This window comes from Hydra vulgaris, chromosome 12 (genome assembly GCF_038396675.1).
Source record: "Hydra vulgaris chromosome 12, alternate assembly HydraT2T_AEP".
NCBI lineage: Eukaryota > Metazoa > Cnidaria > Hydrozoa > Anthoathecata > Hydridae > Hydra > Hydra vulgaris.
This window is the reverse complement of record NC_088931.1, coordinates 15,681,184-15,702,273: the sequence shown is the minus strand read 5'-3', so window position 1 is coordinate 15,702,273 and position 21,090 is coordinate 15,681,184. Positions and strand designations below refer to the sequence as shown.

The window sequence follows — 21,090 nt, the reverse complement described above, 5'->3', positions numbered from 1 at the left end:
AATACGAAAAGTATAAACGATATTTTTTCGTATTTAAATTATTTGTTTGTTTTGCTTAGTTCATAATAATAAAACAGTTATAACTTTAAAAAAAAATTTTAACTTGGTGAAATTTTGCGATCAAATTTTGCAGGTAATACGTTTTGCTTCAAAAAACTGAAAGAGATAAACTATTAAACAGAAGTACTTCTAGTATTAGTGAGCATATCTATATTGAGCATATGCTCAACATATAACCAAATGTTTTGAATTTTAAAAAAATAAGATAAAGCAACTAGCTCTTTACTAGGGTTTTGTTATTGTTACAGGAAGTGAAACAATATGTTTTGAAGCAATTGATCTATTTAAACAGCTGATAATTTCTTTCTTTTAAAATTTTAATTTATATTTTTTTTTTGACAATCTGTTCCCTAGTTTGCTTTTTTAACGCTTATAAAGCAGTTTATAGAAATATGAAAGAGAACCGCGTAGAGTCTTTTGTTGAACTGTTATAATAATTATTAATTAAGCCAATCGCGTAGTGTTTTGACTTTATATTGACGAATCAAAAGTTTTTAAAAGTTGAATGATTTAATAACAAACTACGACGTCTGGAGAGATTTTTACGTTTATTTTTCATTATTCAGCGGTTTTTAAGAGAAAACTTTTATTAATCGAACATTTTTGTTTATATTGCTATTCTCTTTATCGAATAAATAGTTATAAAGAAAAAAATGGAAAGTTCTCGAGTTTACTTATTTTCACGTCGAGATATTGCTCCAAGTAAAGCGACCTGTAGAAGTTTGTTTGGAGAAGTTGATCACGAACAAACAAAGAAGGAATTACAACTTCAATATGAAAAACTGCTCGAACAAAAATCCGAACACTGGAACTTCAATTTTAAGGAACAAAAGCCTGGTGACAATAAAGATGGTTTGCAATGGGTTCCTTCTGATATAGATTTTTCTGAAAATTCTTACACACCAGGAAAAAGTTTAATTGGTACATTAACGCAAAGCACATTGTCCTCGGCAAGCTCGGAAAGTACGAATAATATAAACGTTGAGCCTTTACCTATCGAGGATTGTCAAATAATAAAAACCGTTATGGGAACTCAGATACGTTCATGTAAATATAATGATAGCACAAAGTTATGTAGAAAGAAAAAAAAACATCAAAAAACAATCGATGGTAAGAATTACTCATTTTATTTCTCGTGAATTTTTTTACATTTGATTCAAGTTTTTATAGGATGATGAATTGTACACAATTCACTTAATATTTCAAATATTTTTATTTTTCAAAAAATCTAATTCCTTGAAAAACTTACATTTCTTTTACGTAACTTTTTTTTAAATTTTTTTTGCGGCATTAAGTTTTACAGGTTAACAGCAAGTTATTTTTTTATTCTTTTAAGCGGTTGCTTTAAAAACTTACGGAGAATAAATTTAATCTACGCAAATTCTTATAGAGGTGAACTGATTATTTTATGCTTTTCCGAATATCTAAGATATTTAACTAAAAGTTTATTCTAAATATATACGCATAAATTGTTGAACTATCCAATTTATGAAATAGCTTTGAACAAAATAAAGAATTATTTTGTTTTTGAAATGCAAAATTAAATTTGTAGAGGAATATAACAACGGTTGCGAATTTAGATCGACATGGTATAAATATTCTCTGCTCTCAATAATTTTGAAAATTCTTTATTTATTAAATTTATTTTTACAACTTCATAACAATTTAATTAATTGTAATGCGTTTCCGGGATATAATAAATAAGTCATAAAGAATAATATTTTTGCAACATAGATTAAAACTGCTTCAAGAAAACAAGAAATTTTGTTGAAGATAAGTCTTATCAACAAGTACCATTAACATTTCTGTTTTCCAGACAAAGAAGGGCAGAAAAAATCGAAAAATAAAAAGACAAATAAATTTCCTCTGTATCTTATAGTACCTGTCCAAATCCAAACCTTTATTTGATAGATACACACGTGCGCGCACGCGCGCGCACATACACATAAATACATACATACATACATACATACATACATACATACATACATACATACATACATACACGTATATATAGATAATCATATTTTTTTAGAATTTATGAAAAAGAAAAAGTTTAATTCATCTTTAAATCTGACACTTTGTAAAGAACCTATAGCGTCTAGGCTCCGATCCTCTGAGGTATATAAAAAAAGGTTTTTTTATTTTATAATTTGTTTATACGACAAAAGTCACTTACAATTACAAAAAAAATTCAATTACAGTTTTGACAAAAGTGTATTAAAATTACGACAGTATCTCGAACCATATATACATATATATATATATATATATATATATATATATATATATATATATATATATATATATATATATATATATATATATATATATATATATATATATATATATATATATATATATATATATATATATATATATATATATATATATTTACTGTTGTTTTAGATTTCCGTTTAAAGTTTCTTCACATAATCAGCTTTATTTCTTCTGAGAAGAAAATTTATAAATAGACTTCCTTTTACGAAGCTCCTATTGGTGGGAATGTTTCTCCTATGTTCGCGAATGTTCTGTTGACAGAACGTCTTCGTGGAATCACCCCGCATCTTTTTTTTTTAGAGTGGTTTGACTTTTATAGTAATTAGCAAAAGTTATTTTTTTATCTTAGATATTTACTGTTTAAATTGTATATATATTATCGCAATTCTTGTATATAATTTATTTGAGTTCATACATCTGTATGGAATAAAAGAAATACATTCACAACTTCATTTCAAAGTCTATTTTTTATGAAATAAAAACCTAATATGGGTTTGGATTGGATTGGATGTTAGTGGTTTCGTATTGAATTGGACATACGAACGTGGAAAATGGTAGCTAGTACTTGCTCAATGTAATTTTTTCTAAAGCTTTGAAACAAGTTAATGTTTCATATCGTATAATAATTATTCAATTCAAAATAATAACCTTTCGTGTCTTTATTGTATACATAATAGGTGATAAAAGGCTTTGTATTTTATAAAAATATGGGTATCATCTCTTTTATCTCTATTCAATAATAGAGGTTTAAAAGTATATGCGGGGCTGCATTTATCTTATTATTGCACTGTCAAAAAAACGATTATAAGTTATATTAAAGAAATCACATGCTGTAAAATCAATTTTCACTGGTTTGAGTTGAATGTAAATTTTTTTTTAACAAAACTCAAGTACAAAGTTACCTACAAAGTTGTTTGAAATTTCAAAAAATTTTAACTGTTTTATCCGAAACATAGCAAAAAACGTTTTAAAAGTTTAGTAATAATTTATATAAGTAAAAGTTATAACTTCATTGCAAATCAAACAACTTTTAAATAAAAATGAAAGTTAAAGCTATTTTAAATAGAAATAAAAACCATTTTATAGAAAATGTTAATGTTTTAGCAATATACAAAGCTGACATCTCTATTATATTGGTGTTGTCTAGGTGCTGAAAATTTATATGACCTTTTAATACAAATGCTTACTGCAAGAATGGCAACGCTAGGCCCATTTGTTAATTTAATTCATTTTAAGTTAGAAAGCAAACATTAAACTTGTGAATGTTTCTTCATATAACAAATGAGGATTCTTTCCAAAAAATTTCGCCAAGGAGAGCAAAAACGTTCCAAAGAGTTAGCACTTTACTTCTAAAATCTGTTGGTGAAAATAAATTTATTTTAGGGCTTAATCATGGAGCTTAAATTCAAGGTAAAAAGACTGCAAATTACGAAGAGAAATTTTGTTTTTTTAAAGTTTAACAATCGCAACTCTTTGCAAAGTATTTTGGCCAAGGCCAGATTTACCTTTGTCGGAGCCCAAGCTAAAACTTAGTAAGAAGCCCTTTGCTTTTTAAGATAATTGATAATGCAATGCTTAAACTCGGGCATTTTGAAAAAATCACGCACCGAAACTACTATATGTTTTATTATTTTCTTAAAAATAAAACTGCCTCTCCAACTTTCCAATTTTCTCTCATTTTAGGTGATACTACCCTGCAAATTTCATTTTTCTATAATAAAATCTTTTAACTTATAATGATAAACATTTTTCGATAGTAGTTAAAAAACTGAATATAAAAAACACCATTTTTTTTTTTTTTTTTTTTTTTACCTTTTTGTGGGTAAACATGCAGTTACACGAACATAAATAACTTGAGTAATATTTGAGATAAAAGCTTTAAATTTTACAAACATATTGGTTGGTAAAGGGCCCTTAGTAGATTTTTTTAAAAATACTGAACCAAAGTAAAACGGCAGATATTAACTTGTAAAAATAATTAAAAAATACTATATAGTCCGTGGGGTATGTAAAATTTTAAATTCTGGTCAAAATAAAAAATATTTTTCAATTATTCTACTATCAGCCTTTTCTACAATATCAATGAACAAACTGTGAAAATTTCAAAGAAAAAGAGTAAATAGTTTCTGAGATACTGTTATTCTAGTTTAGAAATATTTGAAAAATATTATTCTGAGAAAAACAGCTTTTAAAATAAAAAATATCATGAACTAAAAAATCTCTAACTAAAAAACATCAAAACTTGCCAGAAAAATAGGATTAACCACCTTCAATCTTTTGTTCTGTGTCAAAATAAACTTTCTGCAATACTTATGAAAAAATTGTGAAAAAAAGGAAACACATAAACAGACATGGTTGCAAAAGTTACTAGGGGTTCAAAAATATTCTAGTTGCCTTTGAATACAAGTTTTAGGACTTTCTGTTGTTTTTTTTGAAGAAAAGTAAAGTGGTTCTTGTGATTTAATATGTTCAAACTTTTTGTTTTTGCTGATTTTAACAGGGTAGTACCACCTTAACATTAATCTATACAATATTTTTCAAACGAAAAATAGTATACATAAGTAACTTTATCAAATAATAAATTAAGTTTAAAGGGGAACTACACACTGAATAGAAAAATGTAAATTTTTGTTACTAGATAAACAAACTTTAATTCCTCGGAAAATATAAGTTTCAGCATTATGCTTTTTTTTAAATAATATTTTTAATATTAGTAAAGATTTCTAGAAAGTTACAGTATTGCACTAAGTATCATAGAGTCACAGCCATCGTTTAAATGCAGTTCGGTAGTTGCGAGTTTGTCAATTTCACGTAGTTATTTTATGAAAACAAATTGCTTGTGAGTATTTTAAGTGAAATGTTATATTTTTACGACTCATATTTAGTATATTTTCAATACGAAATGGCAGTCATAAATTTTTTTCTGGCTAGAGTATAGCGTTTTGAAAATTATTGTTTATTTTTCAAACTATTGCAACATTGTCACGCAAAAACTATAAAAAACTATATGATGAAAAATATATATTTAATTTATTCAGGTAGTCTAAAATATAATAAAAATATTTTTTTCTATAAGAAAATCATAAGAGTATGCATATTGCTTTAAGACCCAGCTTCTAATTGTTAAAACAAAAACAAACAAAAAAAAATCACGGACAGAAATAGCCCACTAATGATTTGATTAATGTCATAAGTTTATTGCCCACTAGTAATTTGATTAGTGTCACAAGTTTACTACCTATAAAATCAAATAACAAAATGGTGAATAGTGTGTCTTCAGCAAGAGTTTAACATTTTCTCTAGGAATACATGTTTTTATTTTTTATTTTTTATATGCGTATGAAATTTTTTAAACTCAGGGTATGCTTATGCAAAAAGCATTAAGAGGCTCAAAAATAAGCTTAAGCATATTTATAATAAGATAGGCTTGCTTCAATACTTTTTTAAAAACTAATTACACACATATTTTCAAAAAAATTTTCAAGAAAAAACAATTTTGTAATATAACAATCAAAAATAACACGTCTAAACATTAAAAAACTATATACAAATATTATTAATAAAATAAAAGATATGAACTTCGTTTTCGTTCTCCTTGGGACCAATAAATGTGTCAGCTGAACGAATTTCATTGACATCTTCATTTATAGCATCATCCACTTCAACTGGTTGAAAATCACTGTGATTTTCTTTGGGTTGATTACTGGCAAGATCAATTATGGATGGCGGGGGCACAATGTAATTATCAAAGCCTTCCAGTTTGATAAGTGTATCATCAGAGCCATCAGAAGTGGTTAAGCACCCATTCATCGTCCAGTATTTCCTTCTTTGCTTATCATACTTAAAAGAGCTTAGGTTTTCCGCGCTTAGCCTGCCCAATGTGTATCAAAATTCGTCTCTCTTTTGCAGTGTTCATTATCTTGTTCATTATTTAAGCACTTCATTATTGAACCATCTATCTGAATTATCATCTGTATCCAGCAAGTTCTAAATAGAAGTTTATATTTTGCTATGCAATGATATCATGAATTCAAGCAAAACGTAAACCTGTATGAATTTTTCCTATATTAATTGAAATGGTTTAAATCTTAAAAACGTATTATAAATCTTAAAGTTTTTTTTTAACCATTTAAATGACTTATCAAGGCTCAATAATATGCTTATCTATGCTTATTTTTTAACAAAACCTGAGCCTAGGTGTGCTTAAAAGCGTTGTGCTTATAAAAAAGAAACATTTAGTTTTAGTTTGTCAGATTTGAATAGTGAATATTTATTGTGCTAGAAATAAACATAACTGTATTTTCCTAGAAATAAAAAATAACTAAAAGAATAAGGAAATTCAAATTAATAACAAACAACAACAAAAGTAAATAAACAACATAGCAGTTTTAAAATGTTTACAATTGCTATACCGCACGCATGTTTTTGTTGTAGATTTTCTTCAGTTTTGTATTGCTAGTACTAACCCACACAATATTGCAGTATTATTAACTATTAGATTTGATAATTTGAGAGGAAAGTATTTCGATTTACTCTATGGAAATGTATATATTTTGTTTTATCCAAATTTAATGAAAGTTTGTTACTTACGAACCACTCATTAACTTTACATAACTATTCATTAAATATTTTAAAAATAATTTTAATATTTCTGTTAGAACGAAAAAGATTGGAATCATCAGCAAACAATATTAGGTCTAAAAGATTTATTGCTTAGTATAAGTGGTTTGTGTACACTAGAAATAAAAGTGGTCCTATAGTAGAGCTCTGAGGAATCCTGCAAGTTATGAGGTATGGAATTGTAATATTTTGATCATAGTATAAAAATTGATTTCGGTTTGTCAAATGTTCTTTAAACCAAAGTAGGTTTTTATTTTTCGATCCGCAATCGTTTTTTAAGTGTACACTTTTGTATTTGTTTTTATTATTATATTTTTATCAAAAGTTTTTGACAGATTAATGGAAAATAATGTAAAACAGTCATTATCAAAGGCGTTAAATATTTGAGTGAGAAGTTAGTGAGCTGATCTTAAGGCATTATCCTCCGCAGCTTATTTTTCATCAATTTTATTTTAGAAAAAGATCTTTCCGCTGAGCAGATTGTTATCATCAGCACAAGCTAAATATAGAGCTCAATCTTAACATTGGGAAGTTCCCTAATCTTGCACATCTTTCTGGTCTATAAGTCAATAAATGAAATTTTCGATGCTTGTGTCCATTTGTTTTTTTTGTTTTTTTCAAGAAAACCCCTACAAACTTTTTTAATTTTACTAACTCGATTTCAAAAGAGGGTGAACCTAAGTTGTTCTTTTAAGTTGCAGCAATCTTGTTTTCAACTGACTTGACATTTAGAGAATCGAGTTTCTTCAACATAGAAAAGCTAAAAAAATGATAGATCATAGACATGTATTATCCATTTAAGAGCAGACGCTTTTTAACTAATTATTCTAAGATGTCAGTCATGCCAGAATATATCATATTCCAGTTTCTAGAAGCAGCATGTGTGTATAAAAACCTTGAGCTTTTCAGCGTATTCAGCTATCTTTATCATGAACAGCTTTGTGTGACACATTTCCAATTTATGAATAGCCGTTTGCAAGAGTCTTATTGGGACCTACTCTTTGCAAAACCAACACGTAGAACTAAGAATATCCTGCATAAGGTATCAAAACTGCTAGGTTATACTGTTCTTTAACTCTTGCTTGCACACCATTGTGCCTTTTACTCATTGCTGAGCCATTTAAGTATGACTGCCCATGAATATCTTAAATATCAATTTAAAGTTAAATAAGAAATTCCAAAAGTACTTAAACATACCTTCATTATATGTCTCTGATTTGTCATGAATGTTACAAATCTCTCAGTGGGTGATCTTCTTTCCTTGTTCAGAGAAATTATTTCTTATTGCACACAGTTAGCACTAAGTCTTTAAAAATGTGGATAACAGATTCCAATTCAGCAATCAGTATTGAGCTCTGCCCTAATAAGAAAGAACACTGTATTTTTAAAATACTTAATTTCCTGCATTTTTTAGCTAATTAAACCGAACAACAAAATTTAATCTGTACTTTCTTATCGGGGCAGAGCTGCAAATGCAAATAGAAGCCATTAACAAATCATTGTTGAACTGCTAAAATATATAATTAAGAAATTTAAAGTCCAAATTTATTTAGTCTTAACATCAATTAAGTATAAACATTTGCCTAAAACTGTTTTCCTTATTATATACGGGGCCTCCTTACATGCGGGGCACCGGACTTTGGTCCAAAAAGCCATATAGTAAATCCGACATTAGTTTTGGCACACAAGTACAAAAGCACATAAAATTTTTTATTCATTACCAGGAATGCGGAGTCACAAAAAGGAATCTGGATCATAAAAAGATTACTTCTTGCTAGTTTTTGATAACCAGAAGCTCTAAAAATGACAAATCCGAAACTAGGCTCTTGCGACTTCTGGAGAACCTTTAACAGTATTTATAACAAGGGAAAATCTGTTATTTCACCTCTCTTGTATGGTTCAAATTTTTGCACCTCACCTAAAGACAAAGCTAAATTGTTTGCTTAGAACTTCTCATCAAAATCATCTCTTGATTTCACAAGTCGCGTTTAACCTGATATAGCTGACAACAGGTTAATCCATTGCCTGAACTTCGTGTCACTCCTGCTTCTGTATCTAATGTGATTTCCTACTTAGACTCTTCTACAGCCTGTGATCCGAACAACGTACCGGTTATACCCATGTTAAATTATATACCGTGCAGAAGTGTTCTCCGGAGCTGTTGTCTATACTTTCAAAGCTATTTAACAAGTGCTTATCTGAGTCTTGTTTTCCAGCCTGCTGGCAAGCGGCATCTGTTGTCCCTATTTTTAAAAACTCTGGAGAGCGTTCTGACTCGTCTAACTGCCGTCCCATTAGTCTTCTTACAATCATTAGCAAGCTTTTAGAGTCTTTTTTTTCTCATCTTGAATCTATTAACTTCCTTTCTGATCATCAATATGGGTTTCAATCTTCTCGTTCTGATGCTAAATTGTTAACGGTAATAGCTGATAGGTTTTATTGTGCATTAGATAAATGTGGAGAGGCTAAGGCTATCTCTCTCTGAACGGTAATGTACTCGATGAGTCATCTACCCTTCATCTTCTAGGATTAACTTTTGCTTCGGATCTTTTTAAAAAATCATATATCAAATTGAATGAAAAGTTAGCATCTGCTAAGGTTGCATCTCTTTATTGTGCTCGTCGCTTTCTCACTCCGAATTCCATTCTTTGTTTCTATAAATTTCAAATCCGTCCTTGTATGGAATACTATTTCCATATCTGGGGTGGATCTTTGAATGATGCTTATAAACAAGGTTTAAAAATGCATTGTAAACATAGTTGGACCTGCGCTTGCAGCCGACCTTCAACTATTATCACATCGTCGTAATGTTGCTTCTCTATATACTATAATGGACATTGCTCTAAAGAGCTAGAGTCTTTTGTGCCTCTATTAAAATTCATTTTCGTGTTACTCGTCATTCAATCAAATCTTATCGTTTTACTGTGACTGTTTCTAAGTGCTCCAAAAATTCTTATTCGTCTTCTTTTTTTTTACGAACATCAGTTCTTTGGAATTTGCTTCCTTCGTCTTGTTTTCCTGATTCATATAGTTTGCAATACTTTATATCGTCTGTTAATTGTTTTCTTGCTCTATAAATTTAATCTTTTCTCATCCAATAACTTCCAACTCTAATAGTAGGGGAAAGGCGCCTATGGTGGCACACCGGCCATATTTCCATAAAACTTGGTTTTGGTGAAAAAGTGATTAGACCTACATGACTAAACTGACTTTACATGAGTTTTAGTGAAAATACGTCCCTTTTGCACAAATATTGTTTTTATAACCAACAAAAATCGATTTTGGGATGTGCTGTTGTAGTTTTATTCCCTTCATATATTTAAGATTGTGATTTTATTATAAACGGTGCATAAAGGAAATTCTCACGCAATTTATATCTAAGTTTTGTGCATTTAGTGGAATACTTACTTTAATTTTATCTTTTGAACAAGGCAGACACAGCTTGTTTTAATGAAAATGATGACTTCTTCCCATGATGGCATGCTGACGAGTTGGGTGTGTTGCAATATTGACGAGTAGGGAAAACTTTTTTTTATATAAGAAAAACTTATTTTTAAGTAAAGTAAAACAAAATCAATGCTCCAAAGGTTTTTTTTTGGTCCAAAAATACATAAAACGTAATACATCCTATGCTCATGCGTGAAATTTTACAACGCTGCTGTGTAGCATGAAATGGTAAATTAGGATGGTTCCAAGTAATTTCTGGCTTTTTTGAGGGAAGACTCTAAAGTTAAATGAAATTATCAAGTTACCGTTGATTCTAACCAGCTCCATCCTCCCCTATGCTATCATAGGAGCAATGATTGCCTACAATGGCATACTTGTGCTTTTTTTTTAAAATAGGAATAACTTATACAAAAAACAAAACTGATAAAAACGAACTTAAGGTTAATGTTTTATAAAAGAAAAGCTTGGCGTTTTAAGCGAAGTTTGTGCTGGGAGGGTGCAAAGAACAGGAAAAAGAAATGCTGGAACAAAAAAAAAAAGAAAAACAATTGTTGCAATATTTTTAAATTACAAAGATAAAGAAAAAATACTGATTACTCAAATGATAGAACGAAAAAATATTCTTAAATGAAGATTTAAGCGAAAGAACAAGCGAAAAAAGAAAACTCCTTTTTGCGAAAGTTAAAGATATTCGAGGCACCGGTAAGTATACTAAAGTGTATGCAATAAAATAATTACACGGGAATTTTAAAAGAATTTTTTTTTTATTCCTGGATTACAAATAATAAAAGTTTATTACTTTTCAATCTAATTTAAATAAACTATTTCTAACTTATGAATTTTTAATGAACAATAATGATCTAAATTATTTTAGAGGAGCAGACGCTCTAAAAAATTAATACAATTATTTGTATGCCCAAAAATTATAGGAATTTTTTGAACCTTACAAATTTAATAAAATTCATAAAAATAAAAAAAGTTTATAAAAAATATTGCAAATTTTTGTAGTTTAATTGAGGAAACTTTTAATAATTTGCCTGAAACATGGCGTGATTCTAATGACGTTTGTTTTATCTCTAATTTTAACTTACCAGGATATAAATTGATCTCAAAAATCAATAAGCGTGGTGACGTCGCAATTATTTGCGTAAAGGAAATACTTAAAATTATTAAACAGGTATAACATGAGTATCTCTGATTGCAATAAAGAGGTTTTATAATTGAATTAATAACTGAAAAAGCTAAAAATATAATTACAAGTTGTTCTCATCGCCCACCTTCTGGCGTAATTGAAAGTTTTAGTTCATATTTACATTATGACATAGTTTAAAAAAACCAATCACGAAAAGAAATTAAACTACTTAATAGGTGATTTAAATTTATGTTAAATTTTCAGCCCAGCTTAGTTCAGAAGTTAATTTATCTAAATTATGATGATTTAATTAAAGCTATGATTAAATAACATGAGAAATCAAAACTATGATTTTAAATGAGAAATCAAAGTTCAAGGAATTCCATTTTTAAGCTAGAAGAAAAACAAGTTTAAATTAAAAAAAAGCTTTTTAAAAGTAAAGTTTTAAGAACAAAGCATAAAAAAACTCATCTCTTACTAAAACTTATATTGTATTTGTTTTATATATTTTAAATAATAAATAACTAATAATGACACACTTGATTTTCAGTTGATTTTCATGATTTGGAAAAAGTTCAAAGTCAAGCAACAGAATTAGTACCTGAACTAAACATATATAAAACATATACTATTCTAAAACATAAAATTTATACTGCAAGATTGAAAAAGTTGGATCTCACAACACTGGAAATAAGCCATATAAGAGATTATCTTATTGGGTTATTAAAATGGGATTGATAAGATATTATGGTAATAGGAGCTTCATAAAGCTGCTTCCCAAAGTCTGAGAAGTCATTCAAATAAATTTGAAAAGGAATTTGCAAAAATAACCCTGAGTAACACCTCATTGAAATCCCTTAATAAAATAACAGAGTAACACCTCATTGAAATCCCTTAACTGAAAAAGTGGTATCTGCACAGCCAGAAAAAGTGGTACCAGTAAAGCTAGATTAAATAAACAATTGTTAACGGCTGTTAATGTAAAAATTTTAAACTTTATGCTCCGCGCCAATAGTCGTTACAACAGTTTGTATTACTATTTTTATTGCTATTACTATTACTACCTTACTTCATTTTGTGCAAAAACGAAGTAATTCTGGAGTTACCTCCTTTTTGCACCAAATACATTTCTTGTTTGCGTCACATTGAGTAGTACCCGTTCGAGCTTTAATTAAATATCAAGTTTATTTTTGAAAGACATAGAGTCATTCCAAGTTAATTTGAATGCTTTGCAATTGTTTTAACTTTACATAAAATTTTTTACAAACCAAAAAAAAAATTTTTTGCATAAAGGGTGTTTTGGTGATCTCCTTTTTCTAGACTATTACCAATTTTTTGATTTTCTAGTTTTTTTTTAAGAAAACAAAGTTCAAGTGAGGATTCAAAGTTACACATGCATTTTGAGTAACTTTGAATATTTCATTTTGGGTAACTTTGAATATTCAAAGTTACCCAAAATGCATGTGTAACTTTGAATCCTCACTTGAACTTTGTTTTCTTAAAAAAAAACTGAATGTTAATTTAAATTTTTTTATTCTAAAAGTTGTTCAGATTTCTTTGTATTGTTTTAAAATAACTTTTCAATATATCTAATACGAATACTTTGACATTCTTTTGAATTCATTATAATTTCAATAAAATAACGCAAATTACTAAATAAACTTGTTGATCAAATTTTAAGGTTATGAAAAAAAAAGTTTTAAAGAAATTATAAATATAATTCTCCACTCATAAACATCATTTACCATGTAAAAAAAAAAATTACAGTTTTTAAAATTGAACAAAAAATTAAAGTTATAATATCTGGAATTAAAATTAATGTCCCCTGCAACCAACATGTCATTGTTTATTGTATGCACACTCTTATCAATTAAAAAAGACTCATTTTGAATGTTTTCAAACAAATTAGAAGCAGCTTCAATTTTCAAGACTTTGCCATGGAACAGAGTTCCCTCATACTCGATGAGACAAAATGAATTTTCAACAAGCTGTTGGTTTTTGGTGCTAGTAGATGTAATAAGTATTATATTCTGAGACACAGGTTTTTTCAATGTTATCATTGTCTCTTTTAACTTGAGAAAGTACAATCAACTTGGACTTGTTTATTTGTCACAAGTTATTATGTTTAGTCACAATAAACTCTTTTATAGCATAGCCATGTTCTTCAAAAACATGTAAATATGTAAATGTTTACAACATATGTAGTCGTAACTTTACAGGTAATACTTAGGCTTAAAATTTTAATAAATTGCTTATTGTCACAAATAACTTGATAAACATCAAGATTTTTCATAAGCAATTATTTAGTATCGAGTTAATTATGAATATTAGACATTATATGATTGTACATGTCATGTCTGGCATTACTCTATTTATTTTGTTCTCTAGGTTTTGAATAATTAAAAAATAAACTTATATGACAATCCTCCACAAGATAAAGTTAACACCGTTTCCGACCTGGTTACCAATCTTAAACTACTGTATTGTTTTTTCCGCTATTATCTAGCTAGATTTCAACTAAACTTTAGAGTCGTTAACAATAATCGGTATTCCTTTAATACTTAACTAAAGTGATTTTAAAAACAATATTCCTCCTAAAGACACAGCGACGTGAGGTGAGATGGGTGAGGTATGATTTCTCCCCAAACCAGTGTCTGAAAATTCTAAAATATTTTAAAAATAGACATTTTTTTTTTTAGGAGACGCAAATGTAAGACAAAGTACAAAAATATTTCAACAATACCCTCTTCCCCTCCACCACCACCAAAAATTCCTGGATCGGTAACTGTAAGGGCAATATGGTGCCCCACCAATTTATAGTGTTTATTTTTAAATTAATAGAATAATGTTGTTTTGGGTACTTCAAAAAATTAAAAAGCCTCAACAATCTATATTTTTTCTGATTTGATTCTCGCTAATGCCTCTTGTCCCGTGAGTTCTCAAACATTTTCGTGACATTTTTGAATGCTATTTTTTACTTTTGAAAAACATACAAGATAATATTAGTTTCTTCCTGTCATATACTGTATAGTTATTATTATTTTCAAGTACTGTACTTAAAAGAACTTATTTAATACAAGTAAGAATTTGGCCTTTCGTGATGAGTATACTTAAGGATTCAGATAATTGTACTGATTTTGTCCTCGAAAACAGTGAGCCTAATGTAAATTATATTTCTGTCTTTAATGCTAGTGCAGAAATTTCTAACTTAAAAATTTCTTAAAGTAGAAATAACTTCTGAAAGTGAATCTGAAAACAATAAAAAAGGTGACTAGAAAACGCATCAAAAATCATAATCTCTGCAGAGATTTCAGATATGGTAAAGAAATGTTGCTGAAGGAAAGATTTACGCGGGGATTGAGAATAAAAAAAACTGGTAAACGAGAGATGAAAATTGAAGACCCCTGCAACTGCAAGGCCAAATGTTTTAATAAAATTTTACAAAATTAATTTTTACTTTTAACAATATTAGAAATAAAGAAAAACAGGATGATTTTATTTGGGGGCAAGTTCAGATTAAAGCATTTGAAAAATAGTCTAAGTCTGGCAATGGCCCAAAGCGTTCATGTTTTTGTATATATACAATAAAAGTGAGAAAAGAAACAATAAAGGTATGCAAAATAGTTTTTTGTTCATTGTATGGTGTGAGTGGAAAAAGGGTTGAACTGATGCTGTTTAACAGTTGCAAAAACGTGTTCCTGCTCCTAGAGACATTGAGAGCAAATACAAAAACCGTCCCAACATGATACCTAAAGACATTTTTTAATAAATAAATTCACATCAAGTCTTTCCCAAAGCAAACATTCCATTGCAGCAGAACAAAAAATAAAAATAAATAATCTTCTGAGTTGAATATGCAAAAAATGCACGAACCCTCTCTGCGAATATAAGAGCCTTCTATTTATAACAGTTTGGAAAATAAGCAAGATAGTATAAAGTCGAGAGATACATGGGATTATTTTTGTCGTTACTTTTTAACACGCTTTAACTACACATTTGGAAAGCCTCGATCTGATACCTACCAGACTTGTGAGCGATTAAAGAAACTTATTGCTGCAGAAAAAGATGCTGAGGTTAGGAAGGTATTTTGTCCTGAAAAAGATACAAATGAAATAAAATCCCATTTTTTATACACATAAATAAAAGCAGTTATTGTTAAAGTGAGAAAAAGTAGTAACGAAACAAAGTTACTAACATTCAATTATCAGCAAAACATGCCACTCTCCTACTTGAAAAACGGCAATGTATTTTTCAAATGTTAGCTTTGGGTGTACAATTATTCTATATTTGTTTTCAGTTCTGAAAAGTCTTATTTCTTTATATATATGTTGAAATGGTTGCCAAAAAAAGGAATCAAATAATGTTGTGAACTTCCAGCATTTTTTTATTAAAATTTTCTTGCTGCATCAGTCAAAAAGCTCTATCTGTATTCAGACAACTGTAGTTCACAGAATAAAAATCAAACTTTTGCCATTACTTATATCACTTTAGCTCATACTTAAAAATTTACAAATATAGTACATTGATATCCAGAACACAGCTTCTTACCTTGCGGCCAAAGTTTTGGTTTGATCGATAAGGAAAAGAGAAAGAGAGAAAGAATATTTTACCAGAAGAATCGATTTCCCTTTGTTAAAAACACATGTCACAAATTTACTGTTGCGCCATTAAACTAAGAGTTGTTCTTAAACTTTCGAACCCATTTCTCTTATTCTGTTTCTCATGTTCAAGAATAAAAAGGTTAATAATAGACGCAAAGAAAAAAGTTTTTAATCCCATCTTACCGTGTAATGGATTACTCAAAAAATTATGTGCAATTCAGCAGTTTGGCCTGATATTTTGAAAGAAGATTTTATCTTTCAAAAATGTGGAGTCTGTCTGACTTTACCGAATAATGATTTTCATCTTTATTCAGGAGTAATACCAGTGAAGCGTCCAAAGTATTTACATGTAAAAAAATTTGAAGAGAAATATGTTACACCAAACTGTTTGTGGTTTTACGACATATTAAAGTACCAAGATGCAGAGCAAGATGATCCCGATTCTGAGGATAGCTTCACAGACTAACAGAGAGTTTTTAAATGTGATTTAATATTATAAATAATGAAATACATTATGCACTTTGAATACTTAGTTACTTTGCTATTAGTCTACAATGGTAGTCATTTACTGGATTTAAAACAAAAAAATTTAGTTTTTTTCAAATTTATTAAAAAAAAACAAAAAAAAAAAAAAAAACAACATATTATCAAATAATTTTTAAGGAAATTTAACATTATAAATAAATATTTATGAAACTTATTTGATGTACTTTTGTTATTTCAGTTCTCATTTTATTGGATTAGCAATAAAAAGTTTTATTTCTGCTGTCAGGTGGAAAAAACGAGATAACTCCACAAGTTTGTTTTTCTACATTGTCGCTAGTATTAATGATAGAAAGATAAAACATAAAGTGAACATACGTTTTATACTAAGCTACTATGCGCCTATGCAATAAGTACAAAAATTTTGAAAATCTCAAAATTATTTAGTTTTTTCTTTCTCCTGAACCATTTGTGAAAATGGAGTTACATCGTTTTTGCACCCATGATTATTTTATCTCATTATGTTCCATATCGTTGATTGACAAGTAAAACTCATTAAGTAGAGTTTTAAGGGAAATTGACTTTTATACACTATAATGCCCAAATATTAACAACATATTGCAAGAAAAAGTCAGTAAGTGCGTAAATCTATCCGAAATACTATTTCGGATTGATTTACGCACTTTTTGACTTTTTCTTGCAATATGTTGTTAACATTTGGGCATCATAGTGTATAAAAGTCAATTTCCCATAAAACCGTACTTAATGAGTTCTACTTATCAAACGACGATATATTCATGCGTAGACATATAAACCCACAACATAGATTGCATAAATATTTACCTTACTTTAATTATTTTCTAGTGCTGTGCACTAGCAGAGAAGCAAATAAGTTCAATTTCATAAATTCCATAGAAATTCTCAGCGTTTTAATTTATGATTTACTTTATTCATTGAAAACTTATGGGTTTGAACATGAACTAAGATTTCTTCTTTTTAAAGAATTATTTGATGAGAACAATTCGTCGCGTTAGTTTGGCAAGGTTCTAACTGAAACTTTTTATCTTTATTTAGAAAAATTTAGAAAAAAATCTTTTTCCTTTTTTTTAATGTTTAATAAGAACTATTTACAATATTGTTTTTTATTTGTTGATGTATTCTTTTTTCAGAAGATGTACAAAAATACATAAATAAACAAAAAGTAATCATATAAATATTTTTATTTAGACATTCATATATATTTAACATTCATATTTTTGTTTAGACAATAATATAAATATCTTTATTTAGACAAAAAAAAAAATTTGCCATTCTCTTAATATAACAAAAAACGGTTAGAACCTTGTCAAACCAACGCGACGAAGTGCCTTAAGACTTTTTTGTAATTGTAACTTGACTTAAAAAAAGATAATGTATAAAGATTAAGGACTTATTTTTAACTAAAAGAGTCCTTAAAATTTCAAACAAAATACAATAATATATTCAAACAAAATACCGTAACTTTTCTAAACTGAAAGTTGTCGCGAGTTGTTTAAACATTAAAAACAAAACGATTTTTAAATTTTTTACAACTAAAATATTAATAACTTCTGGGTTTTTCATTTATATTTGATGGTGTTAAGCTGTGGATAAGTGCGGGACCGTCCCGAAGATATCTTTAAGGGGTGTGACGTACCTGTTTTTTGCCGACTACGGTAAAAAAACAAGTTTTACGGTAAAAAAATTGTCCAAGTTTCCCGACTGATCTTCGAGTAAAATTTTCTTAGGAAAATCGGACACCCCCTAAACCTCCCTCCTTTTGTTTTGTTTTGTCCCCAGTTACGAGGGTGAAATAATAACAAAGCCAGCGCAAATAAATAGCAATTACTTGTGTGTCTATCTTTGTATCTGACTTATATATGTGACTTCTCTTTAAAATATTTTAAAATTCGATATTTATTTAATAAAATGGCGTTTATATAACGAATATAATTATTTATTTATTAAATGAATATAAAACAAAATAACGTAATATTTGTGATATCATTGAGCCGGAACGGTCCGGAACACCGTTACCGGTACTTGTTTCTTTTATCAATTTTTGATGAATTATTGATTAAAAAAACTGAAATAAAACAAAAGTGAAAAAAATGGTGCTTAACTTATTGAAAAGTATAACGCTAAGTTTTACATTAATAATAGTTATACTACTAATTTTAGTAATTCTACTACTAAAGTTACAGACGGAAGTATCATTATCCCATATAAATAGTTAATAAACTCTTCGCAAATTGAAATAGTAACATAATATTTTTTAAGAATGATTATGAAAAACATATTTGACTAACATCAAAAGTCTAAACGAAAAAGAGTTTTTCCGCGCTTAAGCAAAAGTTAACCTTTGGTCTACAATAAAAGTAAAATTTTTAAACCAGCTACTTTCAATTCTGATAAAAAAATGCGTGACTAACTGCATTGTACTTTCAAAAACAAATTAAAAGTGCGTAAGATCAGATGCATAAGATGCTGCGTAAAGTGTGTAAGATCAGTGCGTATGTAGAGTAAATGTTTACTCAATGTGCAAACAAATTTTTAAATTTCTTTTAAAGTCACTGTAGTGATGTCTCATTGGATAATTTTTTTATTAATTTAAATAGCGCCTGCCAAAACAAAGCTCATAATTGACGTAAGTGTATTTTATTCGACATACGATGATCTTACGCGTCTGATCTTGCGCACTTTTAATTTGTTTTAGAAAGGCAAGTTAGTCACGCATCAATGATCCGAAAAGAAAGTAGCTGGTTTAATATATACTTTTTATACTTTTTTTGTTTTTTTCACAATGTTTTCTGGTAAAATACTGTTGTACATAATATATAAGAACACGGCAACTCGAATAGGGTTGTAAGATCATGTCACCGTAGACCGTTTAAACAATACAATAATAACAAACCAATTATTTCAAAAAAAAAAAAATAATAATTAGAATGAAAAGTAAATACCGTTAAAGTAAATAATACAAATAATCTCAAATATAAAACACCATTTACCCATACAATAAAAAATACAACCAAAATATTTCCAATTACATTTAGAAAACACTTATAAATAATGGTCGAGATCAAAAGAACTCAAATATATTATCTATTGAGAATATAACTTTTTTCAGTTTATTTTTAAAAAATTCACACGTTGGGAAAATCAAAAAATTTTAAAACTATTTGGTTCCACAGAAAAATTTCACGATATGATATAAGGAGACCTACTAAAATTTGTACACGAATAATGTTGATAAATAAAATTGTCATTTCTATAATCGTATATGTTTTTGGGCTTTATTGCGTACAAATTTTAAAAAAGATATAGGAGTTAAGTTAATCTTATATTTGAATATAAAGCAAAGAACATTAAAAACATTTAGTTGAAATATATTAAGAATACTGATTTTGAATAAAAGAGCTTTTAAGTCAAAAAAGTTGTTAAGTTATTTGTGGAAAGCTTAAAATATCTGGAAATATTAAGTATACAACCCTTGCGGAATTTAATAATTGTTACAAAACTTAAATAATACAAAATTTCTTTTAAAATTGCTACGCATTTACTTAAAATTTTTTGATTATTTTGAAAAAATTGGATTTTCGATTTTTTTTTGAGAAAAAAACTTGCGGTAATAGATTTTAGTGTTTGTAGTACCACGGTGGAATACTTTAATATTTTATCTAACATTTAAAAGCATACTTGAATACTTTATCTGACACTTAACAAAAAATGTCTATCCTCCCCCCCCCATCCTAATGTTAATAATATCTAATTAAAATAAATATAATGCTAATTTTCACAATATATAATAACAATAATAAATTTTATAACATGATAATAACGATGTTAATAATACTGATAATAATAATAATAATAATAATAATAATAATAATAATAATAATAATAATAATAATAATAATAATAATAATTGTGCTGATTCTTATAAATATTATTATCCTTGTTGAGTCTAATTATGTGTATACTAAAACTAACCTGTTTGTATATTTTAGTTTACATATTGTTATATGAAAAATAAAGCCTTCTATGTTTGCTTAGAATTAATTATAGAATATTAAATTTACTACACTACAATTTATTCTTCATACTTTAATGGATAAATATCTAAGACCGGAACAATTTGACAGCAATCCCAATTCTGCATCAGCTTCTAAAGAATGGTCACACTGGTTTAGAACTTTTACAAACTTCATGAAAACTATACAAACAGAAGATAAATTAGATGTCCTCATTAACTATTTATCTCCTTTCGTAATCGACTATATTGCTGACATTGAATCATTTGATAACGCTATAGAAATCCTAAAAAACTTATTTGTAAAGCCTAAAAATGAATTATTTTCCAGACATCAGCTAGCTTCACGTAAAGAATCATCCGGAGAATCTATTGATGCAATTTCGCAGGCCTTATGTACACTCAGTAAAGGTTGC

At 28.1% G+C, this 21,090-nt stretch overlaps 1 non-coding gene across 1 annotated transcript; it reads left to right on the top strand.

The window, feature by feature from the left end:
- Positions 1–262: 262 nt before the first annotated feature.
- Positions 263–2,799, top strand: LOC100197618 (uncharacterized). Its single transcript, XR_010642216.1, has 3 exons — positions 263–1,170; positions 2,096–2,181; positions 2,470–2,799. It is a non-coding gene; the product is annotated as an uncharacterized LOC100197618 (transcript).
- Positions 2,800–21,090: the final 18,291 nt, after the last annotated feature.